The 22,994-nt window shown below is 36.9% G+C and overlaps 1 protein-coding gene across 3 annotated transcripts in view; it reads right to left on the minus strand.

Moving 5' to 3' along the window:
• Positions 1-22,994, minus strand: part of MGAT4C (MGAT4 family member C) — a 794,672-nt gene that overhangs the window by 231,230 nt on the left and 540,448 nt on the right. Inside the window, exon 1 of one of the 3 annotated variants that reach the window (XM_070454300.1) lies at positions 14,665-14,851. The exons of the other annotated variants lie outside the window; for them this stretch is intronic. The gene's annotated coding sequence lies outside the window, so the exon portion shown is untranslated. Of the gene's footprint in view, positions 1-14,664; positions 14,852-22,994 lie in introns of those variants that run through there. 3 annotated transcript variants of the gene reach the window in all.

The following is a 22,994-nucleotide window of genomic DNA, read 5'->3' on the forward strand; positions in this document are numbered from 1 at the left end:
AGGCCATACCTCTTCCCCTATTTATTTCTTTATTATCTATTTATTATTGATATGGACTCATAAATTCTTACTTCACTCAATAGCTTATAATTCATTACTGTGCTTAGTTACTTTGGTCCTCATATTTTCCCAGACTGAGTCAAGATTTGACTCATGAAAGTCTAGGAAGACCATCCCTTACCTCCTCTAGGCCAGAACTATCCTTCCCAAGAGGAAGAGGCAGTGAAAAGCAGCAATGAATCTCCAGTGGCAGTTGAGCCAGGGCTGGTCTCAAATCCTAGGATAGTTTGACTAGCCGTATGTGAGAAAGCGCTCAACGAAGAGTCACCCAAATGCCAAGTGAACCTTCCCCAGTCTTTGCTGTGGGAGTTTTCCCACATGGCCACCCGGCCTGTTCTGACGTGCTGACAGACTTTCACTTCAGCCTGACTAACTGTGCTGATTGGTTTGGTCCTACTCAACATGCCTGGGCCACCCGGCCCTCACATCACCTGAGACTGAGGGACAGGAAGAAATCGAAACCGTTCATGTTACTGATGGTGGCCTCCCAGTGTCTCAGACATTATTCTGCCTTCAATGCCCACCCTCTTCTCTTTACTAGCCCATTAAATCACCCAGGTATCTCCCCTTGACTGAGTCTTTTACAGCTTCCTAAGACTTCTTAAATGCTCTTCCTGGGAAGAGCATTTAAAGATCACTGAGTGAATCTGAGTTTTCTCCAGGGCTTCAAGCTTCAGTTAGGCCTGTTCCTGCTTAGGCTGTGAACTGTCCAAGGTGATCAGAGCAATGCAGCCATTCAGCTGAACTTTGGAGAACATGTGGCAAAGCCCCTCTCATTACAGGAGTCTGCAAGATAAATGTAAAAAACACAGTACTCCCTTTTAACTCACTGGCCCCAACGCTGTCTTTGCCAACCACTGACGCTGCTGCAGGTTCAATCTCTCTTTCATCTGAAACTGCATCATTTCTCTAAATTAAACGCTTGAGTGAAGCCCTCATGGTCTTCTCAGATTCTCAAAAGTTGCTATCATTTTCACTGTTTCTCTTCTGGTACATTCTACATGTAGTGACTTTTTTTTCAATCCTGTAGTTTCTGTATATCAGGACACTTGACTTAGGACTTGAAATCTCAAGGACCTTTACCGATTTGATCTTATTGTCAGGGAAAATAGAATAAAATATTAGGATATTTCAAGACATATAGAAAGAATAAATGAAGAAGAAAAGTGGAAGGGGATTGCTGAAAGTTGAGCTGTGCCAACAAACCCCAGTTGTGTGCAACTGCTTGGTGGCTTAGATAGTAAAGAATCTGCCTGAAATGAGGGAGACCTGGGTTTGATCCCTGGGTTGGGAAGATGCCCTGGAGAAGGGACTGGCAACCCACTCCAGTATTCTGGCCTGGAGAATTCCATGGACAGAGGTGTCTGGCAGGCTCCAGTCCATGGGGTTGCAAAAAGTTGGACATGACAGAGAGACTAACACATACCTCAGCAATGGCTTATGAAAGGCATTCACCCCTGCTCAACACACACACACACACACACACACACACACACACACACCCTTCCCAGCTTCTTAAGGGTTTTGCTGGCCCCTCAGAGCTTTCAGCAAAGCAGGAGGAGGAAAACTGACTCTAGCTGCTAAAGGAGCCCAGGAACTGGAAGACTCTCAGCTATTTTGCCTTAAAGTGAAGTGAAAGCAGCTCAGTCGTGTCCAACTCTTTGCGACCCCATGGACTATACAATCAATGGAATTCTCCAGGCCAGAATACTGGAGTGGGCAGCCTTTCCCTTCTCCAGGGGATCTTCCCAACCCAGGGATCGAACCCAGGTCTCCCGCATTACAGGCGGATTCTTTACCAACTGAGATATGAGGGAAGCCCCAATTTTTAATAAGCAGACAAACAATAATGGTGGCCCTAAGTAATGACATTGGCCATGTGACACTCAACTGTCCTCTTCATAATGGGATGAAAATAGGAATCCCTAGTGTAAAATGTCTAATCACAGTCAAACACAACAGCTATTGCCCTAGCTCCCAGACCCATGGCTAAGTACATGTTGCTACACTTTTTCCTTCTTGAGTGAATTAGGAGGAGGCAATTGGCCATTTTTTTGGCTCTAACGATCACTTTCTTTCGATTATTGATCCACCTTCCTTACTCAAAATTAGCTCTTTCCTGTGATCCCGGTCACTTGTAAGTTTAGAGAGTTTTGCAGAAAGCCTTTAAGAGGTTAGGTAATGGTGGCTCACAGTCACATAGAGGTTTCAGAATATTCTGTGATTGCTCCCTGTGGTAGATACATCCCAAGGTGACCCTCAATGGTGACCCTCAAAGGGTCACATCCTTGTATAATTCCCTCCACTTGAGTATGGGCATAACCTGTGACTGACTCATAGCCAATAGACTATGGCAAAAGTGATAGGGTGTTATGCCTACAATTATATTGTTACATAAGACTCCATCTTAGCAGACTCTAGCAAAGACTCCCCTGCTATTTTGGAAAACTAAGCAGCCCGGTCGAGACAGCCACTTAGCAAGGGACTCAGGCAGCTCTAGGAGCTGAGAGTGGCTCCCAGCTGACAGCCAGCAAGAAAATAAATAAGGACCTCAATTCTACAGCCACAAGGAACTAAATTCTGCCAGCAACCACCTGGGCCTGAAACAGAAACCAAACTCCAGAAAAGCACAAGGCTACACCTTTATTGCAGCCTCTTCAGACTGTGCAAAGGATTTGTCTAAGCTGTGCCTGTATCACTGACCCATTGAACCTGTGCAATAATGTCTATTGTTTTAGGCATTTATATGTATGTGTGCAAGTGTGCTAAGTCGCTTCAGTCGTGTCTGACTCTTTGTGACACTGTGGACTCTAATGTACCAGACTCCTCTGTCCATGGGATTCTCCAGGCAAGAATGGAGCGGGTTGCCATGCCCTCCTCCATGGGATTTTCCTGACTGAGGGACTGAACCCACCTCTCTAACATCTCCAGCATTGGAAGGCAGGTTCTTTACCACTAGCACCACCTAGGACTCCCATAAGCATCTAAGGTTGGGGTAATTTGTCACAGCATTAAAAGACTACTACATTCCTGCAGGGCAGTGAGAACATAACCCAAGGAGAAGAAAAGAGGACCATAGCCTAGCTTAGCCCCTCTGACTTCTATCTGCAGCTCTTCAGGGCTCTGCATGCATTCTTCAAGTTCCCAAACTGATTCCAGTAGGTAGCACTGCTGGTAGAGTTTAAACATTTTTTTTCACAGTCAAAATAAGTCAGTAAAAATACAACAAATGTAAGGGGAGAGCTTCTGAATACTCAGAAGAGCAGTGGGTTGCACAAGGTGTGCCCACAGGCCCACAAGTAGAAGCATCCATAAGGTGCTTCCCAGAATGCTTTGCTCTGACTGATCATGGGCTGTCCTTCATTGACTGGTCCTCAGGCATGCTGACACCATCTAGAAAGAGGAAGATGGTGACGGACATGGCAGCTTTTGGGCTATGCACAATACCTCAAGCTTTCATCTTGAGTGGGCCAAGGATTGACAGAGGAGTGAGTCGCACTGTCACCTTCTGAAGGGCCTCAGATCTTCTAGCTGTACTCTCCAATTACCACCCCCTAAATTAAAGTGTAATAGAAAACTCCTTTCAGATTATAGCTCTCCTGAGGAATCTAAGTCTGGGGTCGTTCACCATCTATTCATTTAATCACCATTTAATGACCTATTCTATGCCAGCACTGTTGAAACAGCAGTGGTAAAACATGCTGTACTGTGCTTAGTCATTCAGTTGCGTCCGACTCTTTGCACCCTCAGGCTCTTCTGTCCGTGGGGTTCTCCAGGCAAAAATACTGGAGTGGGTTGCCATGTCCTCCTCTAGGGGATCTTCCTGAGCCTGAGGATGGAACCCGGATCTCCTACAGTGATGTGGATTCTTTACCATCTGAGCCAGCAGGAAAGCCCAAGAATACTGGAGTGGGTAGCCTGTCCCTTCTCCAGGAGATCTACCCGACTGAGGAATTGACCTGGGGTCTCCTGCACTGCAGGTGGATTCTTTACCAGCTGAGCTACCAGGAAAAGTGAAAGTGACTCAGTCGTGTCTGACTCGTTGTGACCCAATGGACTATACAGTCCGTGGAATTCTCCAGGCCAGAATACTGGAGTGGGTCACTGTTCTCTTCTCCAGGGGATCTTTCCAACCCAGCGACTGAACCCAGGTCTCCCGCACTGCAGGGGGATTCTTTATCAGCTGAGCCACAAGGGAAGTCCCAGATAAGACATATGAAATCCCCAAACATGTGGAGTTTTGAGTCTAATGGGAGATACAGAGAAGGAAATGGCAATTAAAATATATGCTCAGGAAAGTAAAGGTGCTGTCTGAGCACAAAAGAGAGATGCCTCCCCACTGCAAAATAGTCTTAAGGAATCTTTCTACTCTGCCAATAATGACATCTGAGCTGAGATATGAAGGATGCAGAGGAATTGACAGCAAAGAGTGCTCCAAGTAGAGGGAATACGTACCTACACCAGAGCTGTGTCTGAGGAGCATTGGAACTGATGGGTAGAGTTTGCAGGTTAGTCATAAAAATAAAGTACAGTAGTTATCCAGCACAAACTGGACACCATTATTGTGCTAAGTGAATGTATATAATATCATCTCATATGATCCACACAGCGCCCCTCAGATGAGACAGCTGAGATGAAGAGAGGTGACATTCTTTGCCCATGACTGTACCGGTGGCAAATGGTGAAGCCAGAAATGAATGTGTACCTGACTGGCTTCACAGGCCACACACAATTTTAACCCCCAGCTTTCATGCCCTAGTCAGTAGCTCAAATGAATAGATCGAATAATGGGGCTTCAGGTGAAGCCTCTATTCTTCGCTGATGGAGCCACCTAGCCAAACTGTAGGTTCAAATCCACCCCAGATTCTAGGATTTCTCTGAACTCAGCACCTCCAACCAGTCCTTGAGTTTTTGCTTATAAGTGGGGACAAGTCAGCCCTCTCCCAGTTCTCAGGCCCCTTGTCAGAAAGCCAGGTTTTCACCTTGAGGCCGCTTCCCTAGACTTTTTGAAAATAAGAATCTTGTCTCTCAAGTCAGTCACCTTGCCTAGATTCCCACTTCTCTGACCTCAGACACCATGTTTTGCCTTTTTTTTTTGGAGGGGGGGACTTTTTCTATTTTTGATTTCACAAGAATCCTCAGCTTGCTTCTAGATTCTCTGGAGTCTAGTCTGACTACAAAACAACACTGAGAGAATATCTTTTTACATTGAGGTGACCATGGTTTTCCCTAGGCATAGTACTGTGGACTCTTCTAATTTCAAAACCCTTTTTTGACCTCACTGTTCTCTGAATCTGGGGCATCACATCCTCCTTTCCTGTAGGTTGCTAGAGTTAGTAGTCAAATTCTATTGCTTTCTTTTCGAGACTATTTTGAAAAGAGGAAAAATCTCATTTCTCTCCTAACTAGAATATTTAAAGATACCCTGACCCTTCCCAAAATCACAAGAACAAGTAAATTAAGCAAAGTGGTTTTTTTTCTAGGTAAATCACAAATCTCTTTTTAAGATTTGTATAATCATTGCAGAGATACCAGAATAAACAGGTCAATGTGTGGCCAACTTTGAAAATAAAATTTTCTAACAGTAAATGTGTGGTTTTGCATATATAAAAATGTACAATTTTTTATGTATTTACATTTATTTTACATTCATCTTATTCTCTAATCATACAGATTTTTAAACCAATGTCCACCGCATATCTTTCTCTCTTTTGGGTTTCAGCTAATTTCTCTTAAATTAACTTCTGAATAAATAACCCCCACAATTTCCTACATTTTAGATAAGCTGTTGTCCTTTTTTTTAAACCATGATGATGTCTTAAACATAATAACAAAGGTGTACAGCATATAGTTACTTTTTATGAATATGTTTGGTACAAGTTATGAAGACCAGTGTGAAAGGGTAAATGTCACTTAATATTTCACACATCTACCCATGGAATAAACTTTTTCTATTTAGGAAGAAGTCATTATTTGACAGTTCTGTCTAGCAGGTCTTCATTCCTTTTCACTTCTAAATTGCTTGAACATGACTTCAATTCCTAACAATCAATTTCTTTGCTGCCTAGCATCTCAAACTACTTTCTTTAAGGCCACCAGTGACCTTCTCTTCAATTTAAAGTACAATTTCCTTTTTTCCTGTATTTTGAGCCTTTCTGCTGTCTTTCATATGGTTGGCCAGAACATTCTCAATTACACTTTTTTCTAGTTTCAGTAAAACCAGTTATACCTGGTACAAGTTGTACATATAGTTACTCAATATCTATACCCTTTGCAGGGTCTACATTTCCTCATATCTGTATCCATATCCAAATATCTGTATTCCAAAGGACCTTTGTTATATTTATATCACAATTTACAAGTAGACATTGATAGTATTTTTGTTGTTTGACATGCAACTCAAAGTGTACCACTTATAAGTCATCCACACATCAGTAATGAAGAGGATGCAGAGATGAGCAAGTATTGGGTTAGCCAAAAAGTTTGTTTGAGTGTTTTGTAAGATGTACTAGGGTAAACAGAATAAGATTTGGCCAATCCAGTATTTCAATGCTCTCAGAAAGTCCATTCAACATTTTTATTATTAAGATCCACTAGTATCTCAGCACCTTTGTTTTTATCTGGGAAAAGAACTATTCTTTTTTTTTCCCCCATCTTCTAAGTGCCTATACTTTTTATTTAGTGGCTATTCTTACACTAGACACTATGCTAGATGAGGGAGATTCAGTGATGACTCAAAACAGGCTCGGCCATCATTTTCATGAAAATTAAAAGTCTAGTTGGGAAGATTGGAATTAAAAAGTTTCATTAATCAAAAAATCCTGCAACTCTTGCATATGTTAAATATTATTCTTAAAAGCCTATAATGAGAAAGTTTGACCTGGCCAAGGAACTCAAGGAGGACTACCTTAACAGTGTATTTCTTTAATTGCAATTTGAATGATGAGTAGCAATTCAGTACATGAAGAGGAACCTTAGTTTTCATATTCCCTATAATTAACGAGCACAATCCTGTATGCTAGTGGATCCTTTTGTTATATTATTTTTTTCACTTTCCCTAAAATGTTTTCTTTCCTGGATCACCACTTCTCTAATGGCTTCATTGCTGCTGCTGTTTATTCACTAAGTCATGTCCAATTCTTTCGTGACCCCATGTAGTCTGCTACGTTCCTCTGTCCATGGGATTTCCCAGGCAAGAGTACTGGAGTGGGTTGTCATTGCCTTCACCAGGGGATCTTCCCAACCCAGGGATCTAACCTGCATCTTCTGCTTTGGCAGGCAGGTTCCTTACAGCTGAGACACTAGGGAAGCCCTTAATATAAATTACATGCCACTTAAATCATATCAAGAAGGGGATGAAATAGTGTTTCTTTTTTTTTCCTTTAAAATAATTGAAAAACAAATAGCTTTTATTTAATGTTAAGTAATTTTAAAATAAATACAGTGAATTGAGTCATCAGATAAGAGAGAGTCCATTCCCCTGACCTTAGAGCTAGCCAGTTATGGAAACACTGGGTCATTTAGGATCAGACGTTTTCTATCTTTAGCTGAGGTTTGATCAGTATCATAAAGGAACTCTTTCCCAAACTCTGATACACTTTTCAATGTTGTTTTGTGTGACCCTCTTCAGTATTCTTATGTAATTAGTCACCCTACTGGATATCACTCATATTTTAAAATAAATTAAAGTAAAATAAAATTAAATTAAAATAAACTAATAGGGGAATCTAATAATGCTATTTAAAATGTAATGAAGTAGATTCTTTTGCCCTTTCTTCTTCTTTGATGGGTCAGACTGTTTTAAATAATCCCAAGGTAATTTTGCTTCCAGTCTCTTTTAGAAAGCATTCCAGCGTAAAGCATTTAGTCACTCCATCATGTCCAGCTCTTTGCCCACCAATCCCTCTCTCCATGGATTTCTCCAGGCAAGAATACTGTAGTGGGTTGCCATTCCTTTCTCCAGGAGCATTTATTCAAAACCATAGTGATCTACCTCATCATAGACTTTCTACAGTATTTAAGTTTAAAAAAACTCAACTTAACCTTCAGGCCAAAACTTGTAATCATGCAGTTATGACGAGGTTGTCCCTACTGGTTTTTTACAACCAGCATTTGTTCTTATAATTAGTTGCTAATTATCTTCTCCTGGTCCCTGCCTCCAGTCATTCCAAACACTGGTCCTTATCTGAATACACTGTGCTTTTTCCTCTCACAGGAGGGGATGCCATCCTTACTGGAGGCCCCTCTTTATGAAATAGCCTTTAATGATCTCCACCTGGAAAATTCTTTACTCATTTTTAAAAAGTCACCTAAAATGATAGCTTCTTTTGGAAAAGTTCTGATTTTTTTCCCCCCAGGTATTAATAGAATAAGTCACTTGTCTATGTTCCCTCAGCACTCTGCACATATCTCTACTATAACACTATCACAATATATTGTAATTATTTATATTCAACTATATGTTGATCTCTAGACCATGAGCCCTTTGAGAGCACTGGTAGTGGTTTGTTCATTGTTGGCAAATAATAAGTGCTCAATAGTTGTGTGTCTATGCTTTAAAGAATTTGTGGAATAAGCCAGAGTATTTAGAAGTAAAGGGAAAAAATACCTTAGTAAAATGACTGGGTTTTTTAAAAATGTTTTACCCATATATTTACACCTTGGTTTTACAAAATTGTGAACTGAAGAGAAATTAATATTTTTTATCTTTTTCTGTTTGTATCTCTCTTAATGTAAGTTTAGGCACATTCCATTAAAATAAAGCAAAACACCTACACACACACATAACACAGAGAGAGACTTTAAAAATAAAAACACACTTATTTTGCCTTTCAGGGCGGTTAGGGATTCAGAACGGCATGCACTAGAAAAGGACTTTAGCCTCATTCTATCACCACTCCATCACCCATGTGAGAACATGAGCTGTAGTAAAGATGGAGAGTGCTGACCTCCACAAATATCAGAATAAATAAAGCCTTTTATAATTACAAGTTTCAAACTCTAACCAATTCACAACAAATAATAAAATTAAAAAGTTAAAGGTGAATAAAGCAAAATGTAAATCAATAGGATTTTCCATTTGTGTTAAATATACATAGGTATGTTTATACATATATATATGTGTGGGTGTGTACACACACAGAACATCCCATATCATGCAATTTTAAAGTTAGAAAAATCTCCTAAATGTTATTTAATACATTTTATTTAATTCATTTTTTATTAAAAGTGTGAAATCTAAGACATATCAAAAATCTCATATATAATAAGTGATAAGGCTATGTGTTTAGTTGCGCCATCATGTCCGACTCTTTGCAACCCCATGGACTGTAGGCCACCGGGCCCCTCTGTCCATGGGGATTCTCCAGGCAAGAACACTGGAGTGGGTTGCCATGCCCTCCTCCAGGGGATCTTCCCGACCCAGGGATCCAACCCAGATCTCCCACATCGCAGGTGGATAAGGTCATACATTTAGTACTAAAGTCCACTGAGATCAGTATCAAGTTTTAAACAGTCATTAGAAGGGATAGTTCCCAAAGTTTTTTTCCATTTGTGCTATCCCAGAGCTTTTTGTTTATAAAATTGGTTTTTAATGAAACTCCTGAATTAACTACAACATGCCCACATGCACATACACACATAAACACACACACAGTACTAAACGAGTCAGTAACGATAAAAATCCTAAAAGGAGGTGACACTGATTAGACACGTACTATATTTCAGACACTGTTCCCAGTACTCATAAGATTTGCTCACAAAATTTTCTCACCAACCCTATGAAGTGGGTAATTCTATTTCCCTCAGTTTTTATAGGAAGAAATCGAGGCCTGAAAGGGGGGAAGCAAGACACTGTATTAATACTCAGGTAGTGTGGTCCCAGAAACCATACTTTTACCACAGTGCTTGCAAAACTAATACAGAAACAAACAAAAATTATCTTTAAGAGCATCTGCTATTATCTGCTAAGCCGAACTATTTGCTCACCCATTCATAGTCTCTCATGCACTTAAAATTGAGAACAGTTGCTGGAATTGAACTTTCCATCGTGCCTCTTGATCAATTACAGCAGATTTTATCATGTTTTACTCCACATTATAAATTTCACACAGCTCCGAGTTGGCAGTACTAATATGTATACTCTACTCTAGGAAAAATACATTTTCACACTGATTCAAATGCTACGGTACACCTCTGAGTTACAACCTACCACAGCGTAAGGGCAGAGGGTCACTTATGAATGGAGACTGTGACCAAAACGGTCCTTATACTCAGTATTACAAAACAATCCTCTGCTTTTACTAGACCCTGCTTACATTTAAAACACCCACTTTGATGTCAGTTTACATTTTATTTGCCATAAACATTATCAAAACTAATTCTGGAATATTATTAGATAAAATTAGCTAAATTCAAGGCTCTCTGTCTTGGCAAATCATGTATGGCTTATTATCTCTTGAATTTCGCTAATGCATACTATTATTACATTCTAATTTTATTCCTTCATTCTGCCCATTTCAAATGCACATTAGCAAAAGGACTAAGTTCAGTTCAGTGATATAATTTTATTATTATGCAATATTAACAACAACAAAAAATACTTTGTGCTAAATCAAGTTCATGCAGGCAACTTTGAGTTCTTTTACAATTTATGTGTATGTCACTAGGTAGACTCTTCACTGGCTAATTAAATGATACCATCTAAAAGTGGTTTATCTTCAACTGGTAGGTTCTGTGTACAGATTGATTTTCTTTGAGGAGGGTAGATTTCAGGTTTCTCTCTTTTTTTTTTTTTTTTCTTTTAAATCACTGGGCATCTGTAAATAAATTCAATGGGTAGTAAATCTTACTTTCAGTTCAACTGTCCTAGGAACTAGTATTAATATATGCCAAACTACTGAATAATGGGTGCTAGATTTCAGATTATCTCTATTTTGCTTTATTCAAACACAGACTACTATCATTTGGAAGATATTGTTAACTTTTTTTAATGAAAAGAAAGACAAAATTCATCCATTTCTCACTCTATTTATACTATCCAAACTCTAAAGCCAAACAACTGTAAACTCAATACATTACGACCCTCAGGAACTTTACTATACAGGATAAATATAAAGTTAGAGTGCTTGAATATGCTCTGCAGTACAAGATAACTTTGTTCAAAAATGCTCTTTGGGGAATCCATTGTAATTTAAGCATTTTATTTTTGTAAAGTTGCATTGATCACATTCAGAATAAAATATAAGTTATAAAATGACTGACAGACATTTTCAAAACATCTAAACATAGAGTTTTGCAAATCTAGTTTAGGTTAGAACATACCTGCAAGCTTAAAGATACATAAATACATAAGAAATGCAAATAAGCCCATCCTTTAATTCATGTTTCCTGTTTCCTAGCAAGCTCTCTGTTTGTTTTTTTCCAGTCACACCTTGAAATACACTCTATATTTTTAGTAATTTAAAAGAGTAGAGCTTGCCAGACGGAAAAACATATAAACATGAACAAGAGCAATGATCTTTTATATTGTTCAATTATAAATAAATCCCAAGCACCTAAAGAGTATATGACATAGGGTAGACAATAAAATAAAACTAGTAGTAGACTAGATAGCCAGATACATGGTGGGAGGGAGGGAAGGACGAAGGGAGAGTGAGAGAAAAAGATACTGATTGATTGGGGGCGTTAAAATTTGAAAACCTATTTCTGCGTCTTCTCCATATATTGATGTACTGACTAGGTGATCTTGGCAATAAGTTAAAACCTGTTAGTCTCTGCTTTCTTAGTACCATAGTATCAATAACATTATCATATATCAAATGTTAAAAACAAATGATAGTATATCCATATAAACAACTGTTAAATTTTTAAGGTACTTGTAAGAATTATGTTTATACATGCAATGTATATACCTAAATATCCATACATTTGCATACTAATATAATTCTACACTAAGATGACATTGTGATTATAAAATTATGCTTTTCACTAAAGAGTTGGCCATGCAAGTCCAGAATTTCACATTGTTAAGGCAAGTGAAGAATTCATCACACTTACAAATACTTCAACTGAGAAAGTAAAAAACTAAATGGTAACATGCATTCAATAATTTAAAGACACTAATGAAGGTGCTTACATAAACTAAGTTGTAGGAGAAGATTAAGGTGTTTAAGAGGCAAAGATGTTATTATGGAATAAGTAATAACATAATATGAGGAACAATTTTCAAAAGAAATCAATATATAACCCTCAGCCTGTTGGAAATGCAAAGAACTTCAGAAGGGAATAATAGGAATCTTTTTATCTTTGTGCACTTTCTCCATCTCTTCTTAAAATTCGTAAAACCTGTCACTTAGTAACATTCACTTGCTACACCATTTACAAAAATTGGATAAGATAATATGGAGAAGGAAAATGCAAAATGATACAAGATGATGATAACAACTCAGATAAAAAACATATGTATTATTAGAAAGAAGGCAACTAACATAGGGATACATGTAGCACATGTGTCTTTCACCTATGTTGCCCTGCACTCTAAGAATTCTTCCTAGGGATTTGTGGCATGCAAAATCGCTATAATCCCCTTAAGAAAAGCAAAAACTTTCTGCCAATGAATTCTACCATCCAGGTATCATATCAGGTATATTCATATTGTACAAAGTTGTTCAAAGGAAAACGAAGAGAAACAATTTTAAAACTGTAATCACTACCAAAACAGTGCATTTGTGATTAGAGACTATACCACTGAGGAAAGCATTTATACACAGCAGAAAATACAATTTTAAAAGTGTAGACTGTTAATTGGCTAAGATTTTCTCCATTGTTGACAGATGTTATAAATAGATTTTTAGAGAATTAAGTGTTAGGAAACAAATGCTTTGCCTTACTCAAGATTGATCACCTGTGAAAAAGACAGAGTCAATACCTCTGAGTTATTCAACTCCACTTTGAGATAGTTAATGGCAAAAAAAAAAAAAAAATCATTTTGAAGCTGTGGATCAGGTTTTCAAGTTCATCCTATCAAAACTTTTGGATTCCCAATTTTAGATTTTTGAATTTTACAGAGTAGGCCAACATAAATCTCCCTGTAAAAAAATTAACCCCAGATCAAGCTTATAAGCTTTTGAGGTTTGGTTGATTATAAATTGTCCTGGTTGAGACAACAATCTCAGTTCTTTAGATTCCATTAATACATGTCTGACACGTTCTATAAGCTCAGTTTTGCTCAGTCCTGAATTGACTGAGGGAGACAAGTCGAACAACAGTAGTGTCCAGCAGTGACGAGCAGGACTGGGCTGGTAGGAGAGAGAGAGGTGTGACACAGCTGAGAAGTCCCTACTGTCTCCAAGCACAAACTGAGCATCTCCAAACTCTGCTTTTTAATTGTCCAAATTCCTGGTTTGCACAGGCAGAAATATTCTATGTTAAAGTCGAATAAAAAATAAATCTGAAAAACATGAACGTGTCACAGCTTGATGGACAAGTCATTATTCAAAAGTTTTATTGCCCTAGAAGAAGTGGAGATGCTATTAAAATAAGACAACATCTTCCAGTAAATAACAGCTATTTACACTTTTCTGTGTCTTCATCTCATAAATATCATTCAACTTTGAGATAACAATAGTCTTCTGCTTTCTACTGTGATAATAAACAATATTTGAGGAGTTAAAAGTGTTTCTGAATTCTTCATTTGGTAGCATGTGAAAATTCTCAGTCAATTAAAAGCTTTTATTGTATTTGATTTTTCAGGATTCCTGTCAGATTTAATAATCTATGGCCATAGTATTTCAACAGCTGTAAATATATCTGTTTTGCTACAATACCGTAAGGATCCCCAGGTATAAATATCACTACTAATAAATAATTATATGATTGAAAAATTTAATTTCAGGACTTAAATATTTTTCAGATAAATAAAACACATAATTTGGTATGCATTCAAAAGCACTTAATGAAATATATGATTTTAACATCTCTCAATTCCAGAAAAAAACATACCGTTCTTTAACACTATTTGCTAGTATTATTTCCTTAGGCTAAAAATAATAAATATGGTTATAAAGTACTACAACTTCATTTCAGAAGCTAAAGCCTTTGCTTACTTAGTAAATTCTGCTTTCCCAGATAGATACAACTTTCAAAAACTGTTCCAAAGAACTATCATTTAACAATTAGAAACTTTAACTCATTTTAAATTTATAGCAACACTATCTGATTGACCAGTTTTATTTCTACTCTTTGCTACTAACAGCAGATTTTAAGGTGATGGAGAAGAGTGTATACATATGCACATATATTTAAAGACATTCAAAATAATAATCTCATAATATAAGTTACTTTCCTTTTTCAAAAGAAAAGCTGAATTACCTGCTGCTCTTTTTCTACTGCAAATTAGTTTTCCAGGTGCATGTTAGTATGCTCTTTTAAAATGCATTTTGCTAAATCCACACTTCCTTTTAATGCTGCTAAACAGTGCTCTGATTAAAAGCTTACCAAATAGTAAGCCTTTTCAACCCCGACACCAGTTTCTCATACTGTTTCCCCTGTTACATACATCTCCCCTTATTTTGAAAGAAAAGGTAAAACAGAAGAGGCTCTTACCAGAGACAGAGAAAACAATTGGTTCAGCTACATCCAACAGGGCTCCGTGCAGCCTGGCAACATGAGTGATCCTTGGGCCTCACACAAAAGAGAGATAATTGGCTCTCAATGAAGAGATGTAAACATCCATCATAATGGCACTGGGGCTGAAACTGAACGCTACCTCAGCGCTCCTATGTACTCCGACTGGAAGATGATGTCACAAACATCAACTGGGTGTACTCTCATTGGCTTCTGTTACCTGGAATCATATCTTAACCCTAAACTGTCAGCTGCAAATTGAAATGCTCATCTCTGACTATAATTTTTGCTCAAAAGGGGAGTGAAAGTGATGCTGAGCTACTGGAGGATAGAAAACTGAAAATACTTTCCCCCAAATCTGCTAAGGCAAATTTACATCATTAATTAATTAGGATCTATGGGAATTTTATTTTCCAGATATGTTTATTAAATAATAGTATTTCTAAAAGGTATTCCAATGAATGGATATTAAAGGAAACAATATATTCACAACATCTAGAATTTAAAATTTTCTAATTACTTTGCATTGATTTTACAGAACTGCCCCCATGAGATTAAGAGGGTCAAATTGAGAAAAATTACAATGTAGACAATTGCACTGTGGAGCTTTTAATCAATTTGGTCACGGTAACCAAGTGTACTGCAAAATCTAATAAAATCTTCGAAACGAAAATACATATTGATCTCTGAATGTTAAATATTACTCTCTAAATGCTAAAAATGTTAAGTGTTAAATAAAGTTTTGTTTAATAAAGCTTAAAGTATGAGATACTAAACATACAACATCACTAGCAATAAAGCTAAATTTTGTGTTTTACAAAGAGTAATTTGTAAGTCACTGGAACTGTAGACAAGCCCATTTCAATAATTGAAGGCTACTTTATAATATAGTGCAGTACTCTTTGAGTGCAAATGGGGGATAATTATCTATCCCTTACCCTCTTTTCTGACAAAAGCCCCAGACTTCTCCCTAGGCTTAAATCCAGTGGGAGAGGAGGATAATGGGCTAAGCTGGTTGCAGCAGCTTGCTGCCAGAGGGACAAAGCTACAATCACCTTGAAATATATCCAAGCTTTCCCCACCAAAAGGAGCTGTCAGCCGCATAACTGTGAGATGCAAGCACTACCAGAGCTATTCAATGACCAGCTCCTTCTAAATCCAGCCCAGTTATATCCCAGGGCAAGCCCTTTGAAAGCTGTGCAGCGGAGCATGCAAATAGTAGACCCACCTGGAGACAGAATGAGAGAAATTCTCAGCATCCACCCCCATCTTTAGGGGAAGGAAGGTCACCAACAGTGCCCTTGTGTGCCATTATGTTGGTTCATGTCCTTCTGAATAATGGATTCAGGACAAAGAGTTCTTATAACCCCTCCACATTTCCCAAGACAGAAAACTATTTTTATTGTATGGCACAATGAGAATTCTAAAAGTTGAAAATATATGAAAAGACATTTTCGTAGGTGACAAATTCAAATGTTCCTTCCAAGTCCTGACTTTCATGACTATTAGCTTATTTGATTACTCTTAGTAGCAAGTTAGTACTGGTATAGGGGTAAGAATTTTAGATTTGGGTTCAAAAGCCCCAGCCTCCAATCCTTGCTCTATCACATACTATCAGTGAGAACTTCAGAAAATTAATAACTTTCATGTATACAATGAGAATGACAATGCTACTTACACCAAAAAAGTTGATATAGGGGTTAAATGAGGTAATGTATGGACTGTATTAAGAAAAATAAAAACTATTACATAAATAATAAGATGCAATTAATATTACTGTTATTATGAAAAAGATGAAATCTTCATTTTAGAGGCATTTGGGTAATTTAAAATGCATATTCAAGTCAGTACTTTCAAAATAGTTAAGGAAGAAATATAATTATCCTAAGCTCTTGTAATTTCAACTAGAAAATAATGTTGCAAATTAACTTGATTTATAACAGTGATTCATTCAGTGGTCTCTTTTTGAACTTGTTGATTTTTCTGCTATTATTTGGAGTTTAATCATACTAGTCAAGTTCACAAATCTAAATTTGAGAAGACTATCAAACTATACTTTGGGCCAACATGAAAGACACTGTTAATTTATTTCTGCCTAAAAACATGGGAGTTTAGATAGAAACACGCATTAAAGAAAAATTCATTGCATTGCAAAGTGACATAAAATTGAATTACAGATCAGAAAGATCAGTTTGGACAATGGGAATGTCAACTACATTTCTGGTAGACAAATGATAATACTTAGACATTGTAACTGCTAAGAAGATATGTCATGATGTCATGGAGAAAATAATTATTTATGAGATAAACTATGTCCCTCCATTTTATACATTATATACAATTTTAATCGTTTAAATATTTAATGGCAGAGATAGATAACTAGCAAAATTAGATTACATCTTTTTGCACATAGAAAGCATGCTTATACATATATGCGTGTGTGTGTGTACACGTAGGCGCTCAGTCATGTCTGACTCTTTGCTAGCCCATGGACTGTAGCCCGCCAGGTCCCCCCTCCATGGAATTCTCCAGGCAAGAGTACTGGAGTGGGTTGCCATGTCTTCTCCAGTGGATCTTCCCAACCCAGGGACGGAACCCAGGTCTCCCGCATTGCAGGCAGATTCTTTACATATGAGCCATCAGGGAAGGCCATTTATATGGTGGCCATTTATCTTAAAAATTAACTAGAATATCTCATTTAGTTAATTTTTAAGATAAATGTATATTCTGGTGATCTGAATAAACTCAGATGATAATGTCTCATATTTTATTTTGCATTTGGTTGGGTGATGCCATGCCACATACACATCAGACACTGGGAAGACAGCAATAGAAGTATTCCTAGTGTTTTGAAAACACTTTGATCAAATACCCACACCCTTCACATGGTTCCTTAATAACTTAATGCCTTGGTAAAGGGCCCTTAGTTTTGTGTTATTAAAATACATAAATAATATTTTTATGAATATATATTTCTGTTCTTACACATTACACAAGATCAGGACTAATTAATACATCATAAATTTTAAGGGAGTTCACTTATTAAATGTGAAAGCATAAATATTTGAATTGTGCACAAAATAGAAAAATGAAAGAATATAATATATAATGTAATCCCTTGGAGAATGAATAGGAGAGAAAGAAAATGTAGCAGATATATTTTAAAATAATACTGGCTAACAATAGTGAATGAATCTTTACCCCATAGACTTAATTTTAAATTTTATTGCAATTCATTAGGACAGAATTCATGTTAGTTTCAAATAATTTTAATTAGACACTCAAGGAATCTTCAGATAAATTTAGAAATGATACATTATATGTGGAAATCAGTTGCGTTACTCTAGTGGGGTACCTTACATATGAGAACTGAAACAGTATATTTCCTTATGGTGGACACTAATCATCTGAAATTAATGATGAGTGGAAGTCATGAAGTTGTAGTAATTCTTTGATAGTGATTCTTTAGGAAGAGCAGATATATTAAAGATCAGGGCCTTTCACTGATTTATTTGCAGTATATCCTTTTAGAAAGACTAATGATACTTGAATATCAGTCTGCATATATATCTGAGTTAAAGCCAAAAATAAGACTGTCAATATGTAATGTGAACACTGATGATAAGACATAAAAATTCTTACCACTATCATAAAATAGTATTAGTAAAAGATACAACCTGATTGCATAATGTAAAAAAAAAAACAAAAAAAACCCACACCTAAACATAAAAGTTTTAAAACATTAAGGGACTACAAAAAAAAGGTGTCTTTTTTGGACTATATTATTTATTATATACATATAGAAAAGGAAAATATACTTCTCTGTAGAGCTAAAATATTTTCAATTTCATAAAAAAGGAAACTTACATATACATTTTATATTGAATTTACCAACATTGCTTCATTATTTGTTACATTCTTCCCACTAAAATGGCCTACTAACTTGTGGATTCCAAAGAACAATTATTTTAACATTAGCAAACATGCAAAACTTTATTATAAAGGGAAAAACCAACAGGAATAAATGTAGTAAATTTACATTAGTGAATTTTTTAATATGAACAATGTGGCATCTGTAAAATTATTTTTGATAAATCAAGTAAAATATGCTTTTGTACTTCAGCCCAAGTGTATCTCAATTTTATTACCATCTTTACATACTACTATATATTTCCCAAGAGTTGAAATCATTGCAGTATTTAATTGCCTGACAATTATTTCTGTTACATCAATTTTGTGGTTAAACTAATTATTTATATTATCAAAACAAATCAGCACTCAAGGCTAATTAAACTGGAGAAACCAACCTCCCAATGTTTCCCAGCCTACATATTAATAAGGTTTAGGTTAATGCTAACTTTAGAAGAAATGAACATATCTTTCTGGTGATAATTTTATAGGCAGGCCTTAGAAATTTAAAGTTTTAAACTCTTGTGAGCATTGCTAGATACTCTGAGCAGCTAAAAATATTAAGAGTATAACCTTTTACTCTATCTTATAGCCATCAGCAATAGACCCACTGCTGATTTATCCACAAGATGAAAGCTCTATTTCTGTGGTCACTAATACTCTTAATACACCAGCTCATCTTTTGAATCAGTTCAGTCGCTCAGTCATGTCTGACTCTTTGCGACCCCATGGACTGCAGCACTCCAGGTTTCCCTGTCCATCACCAACTCCCAGAGCTTACTCAAACTCATGTCTATCAAGTCAGAGATGCCATCCGACCATTTCATCCTCTATTGTTCCCTCCTCCTCCTGCCTTTAATCTTTCCCAGAATTAGGATCTTTTCCAACGAGTCAGTTTTTCCCATCAGGTGGCCAAAGTATTGGGGTTTCAGCATCAGCATCAGTCCTTCCAATGAATATTCAGGATGGAATTCCTTTAGGATGGACTGGTTGGATCTCCTTGCAGTCCAAGGGATTCTCAAAGAGTCTTCTCCAACACCACAGTTCAAAACATCAGTTCTTCAGTGTTCAGCTTTCTTTTTAGTCCAACTCTCACATCCATACATGACTCCTGGAAAATCCATAGCTTTGACTAGACAGACCTTTGTTGGCAAAGTAAGGTCTCTGCTTTTTAATATGCTATATAGGTTGGTCATAGCTTTTCTTCCAAGGAGCAAGCATCTTTTAATTTCATGGCTGTAGTCACAATCTGCAGTGATTTTGGAGCCCCCAAAAATAAAGTCTGCCACTGTTTCCACTGTTTCCCCATCTATTTGCCATGAAGTAATGGGACCAGATGCCATGATCTTAGTTTTTTGAATGTTGAGTTTTAAGCCAACTTTTTCACTCTCCTCTTTCACTATCATCAAGAGCCTCTTCAGTACCTCTTCACTCTCTGCCATAAGGGTGGTGTCATCTGCATATCCGAGGTTACTGATATTTCTCCTGCAATCTTGATTCCAGCTTGTGCTTAGTCCAGCCTGGAAATGCTTAATCTAGCATTATACATGATGTCCTCTGCATATAAGTTAAATAAGCAGGGTGATAATATACAGCCTTGATATACTCCTTTCCCAAGTTGGAACCAGTCTCTTTTTCCATGTCTGGTTCTATCTGTTGCTTCTTGACCTGAATACAGATTCCTCAGGAGGCAGGTCAGGTGGCCTGGTACTCCCATCTCCTTAAGAATTTTTCACAATTTGTTGTAATCCACACAGTCAAAAGTTTTGGCATAATCAACAAAGCACCAGTAGATGTTTTTCTGGAACTCTCTTGCTTTTTCAATGATCCAGTGGATGTTGGCAATTTGATCTCTGATTCCTCTGCCTTTTCTAAATCCAGCTTGAACATCTGGGAGTTCACGGTTCATGTACTTTTCAAGTCTGGCTTGGAGAATTTTGCACATTACTTTGCTAGTGTGTGATAATGAGTGCAATTGTGCTGTAGTCTGAATATTTTTCGGCATTGCCCTTCTTTGGGATTGAAATGAAGACAGACCTTTTCTAGTCCTGTGGCCAGTGCTGAGTTTTCCAAATTTGCTGGCATATTGAGTGAAGCACTTTAGCAACATCATCTTTTAGGATTTGAAATAGCTCAAGTGGAATTCCATCACCTCCACTAGCTTTGTTCATAGTGATGCTTCCTAAGGCCCACTTGGATGTCTGGCTCTAGGTGAGTGATCACACCATCATGGTTATCTGGGTCATGAAGAACTTTTTTGTGTAGTTTCTGTGTATTCTTGCCACCTCTTCTTAATATCTTCTGCTTCTCCTAGGTCCATATGGTATCTGTCCTTTATTGTGCCCATCTTTGCATGAAATATTCTCTTGGTATCTCTAATTTTCTTGAAGAGATCTCAAGTTTTTCCCATTTTATTTTTTCCTATGTTTCTTTGCATTGATCACTGGGGAAGGCTTTATCTGTCCTTACTATTCTTTAGAACTCTGCATCCAAATTGGTTTATCTTTCCTTTTCTCCTTTGCCTTGTTGTTACTATTATTATTATTAGAGAAATACAATATGTAAAATATATAAAATACATGCATGAATGTTTATATTAGGATACTTTTCTAGGAGGAATAAGTGGTTGATTGGGCATGCATGCTCAGTCATGTTTGAGTCTTTGCAATCCCAAAGACTGTGACCCACAAGGCTTCTCTTTTCGTGGAATTTCCCAGGCAAGAATACTGGAGTGGGTTGCCAGTTCCTCGGCCAGGGGATCTTCTCGACTCATTGATCAAACCCCTGTCTCCTGCATTGGCAGTTATATTTTCTACCACTGAGCCGCCTGGGAAGCCCAAGTGATTAAGGGTACTAGTTAGAACCAAGTGAAAAGCAAGAATCATTTAAATCGTCTTTAAATGTGTCACTTCAAAACACAACTTTTTGCTAACACATGCCCAAATGCTTCAACCCAACCATTTCAGATGTTAATCTATTCATAATAAATGGTTTTATTTTGTCTCATAAAACACCAATATTGCTTTTTAAAATGCAAACAATGTTCAAAATAACTTTGTGAATCAATGATAACTGAATGGTACAGTAAGAGATTTCTGAGGGTTATATTTTTTCATATACTGATAAGAATATCCAGTTACTGACCTTGATTGTATTCCTTTTTTCATACTTAGTCATCTTCACTGTCATTTTTTTTCTTTATGTCTACCTTAAATCTATTGTGTGGCAGCTTTAGTACGTTATCTTTATTTCTGTTTCCTAGGTAGATAAAATTTTGAAAATACTTAGAATTATTAGGCCATATCACCTTCTCTTCTGAGGATAAATATTCCCAAGATGTTTAACTCTGTTTATGTGTCAGTAACTTTTACTCTGGAGAAGAAAATGACTAAATAAAAGTGAAGAAAATTCTCCCCTTTTGTATGTTAAAGAAATGTGAATTCTTAGACATGAAGGTATGAAGCCCATGCTGTCTTCATGATTCAGAACACCTTTTTAAATGCACTTTTTGCAAATTGGCATGACCATGTAATTTGCTTTGGCCAACAAAGCTTGAGGACATGAAATATGTATCACTTTCAGGCAGCAACATTAAAAGCCAGTGCACAATTAAAAAAATAATAATAAATTCAAACTGAAAACATGAACTCATTATGGAAGATATATCTATTGAATATATACTCTATTTTATTTTTCTGTATTTCTATTGAACACCATGATTAATCTCTGTGATAGATCTAAAAATCAATGGGCAAAAGATTTTTTTCCACCAGGTTCACTGAATAACTATTCTGTTTGCCTACTACACCTTAATGAACGAGGCTTTGCTTGCTTTCTTATAAATATATTTTGTTTTGTTCCTGATATAAATTTTACAGCTTCACTCATGACCTTTCCCTTTCACCTCAGTTTCCCCCGCTTTTGTCTCATGTTATCCAAATTAGATCAAATCAAGGTCTACTACTTCTATCTTGACAATACAGAACACCATTAAACTCACAGAAACTTAGAATTCAATTTAGCTCTTGATGAGGAATATCTGAATGCAACCATTTTACATTTTTTAAGAGAAAGGGGTTATTAATGTAGAACCCATTGTGCTCAAAACATTGCTTCACACATATAGATGTTTACACATGAAAGATAATGGTAAATAGATGACTAATCATTGCACAGTATTTTATCATGCCCACCTTTCTGGTAGAGGCTCTTCAAATCATTCAGAAGAATCCACATTACTACAAGGAGGATTAGGATTATCGTAATAGTAAAAGAATGAAAAATATCATCATCACTGGTTTAAATGTTTAGTTGCTTCTAAGACATTCTGCTAAATATTTTACATTGAACATCTAATTTGTTCTTTTTTGTTTTGTTTCCTGAAACAGGTGCCAAGAGAG

This window comes from Odocoileus virginianus, chromosome 24 (assembly GCF_023699985.2).
Source record: "Odocoileus virginianus isolate 20LAN1187 ecotype Illinois chromosome 24, Ovbor_1.2, whole genome shotgun sequence".
In the NCBI taxonomy this organism is placed as follows: domain Eukaryota; kingdom Metazoa; phylum Chordata; class Mammalia; order Artiodactyla; family Cervidae; genus Odocoileus; species Odocoileus virginianus.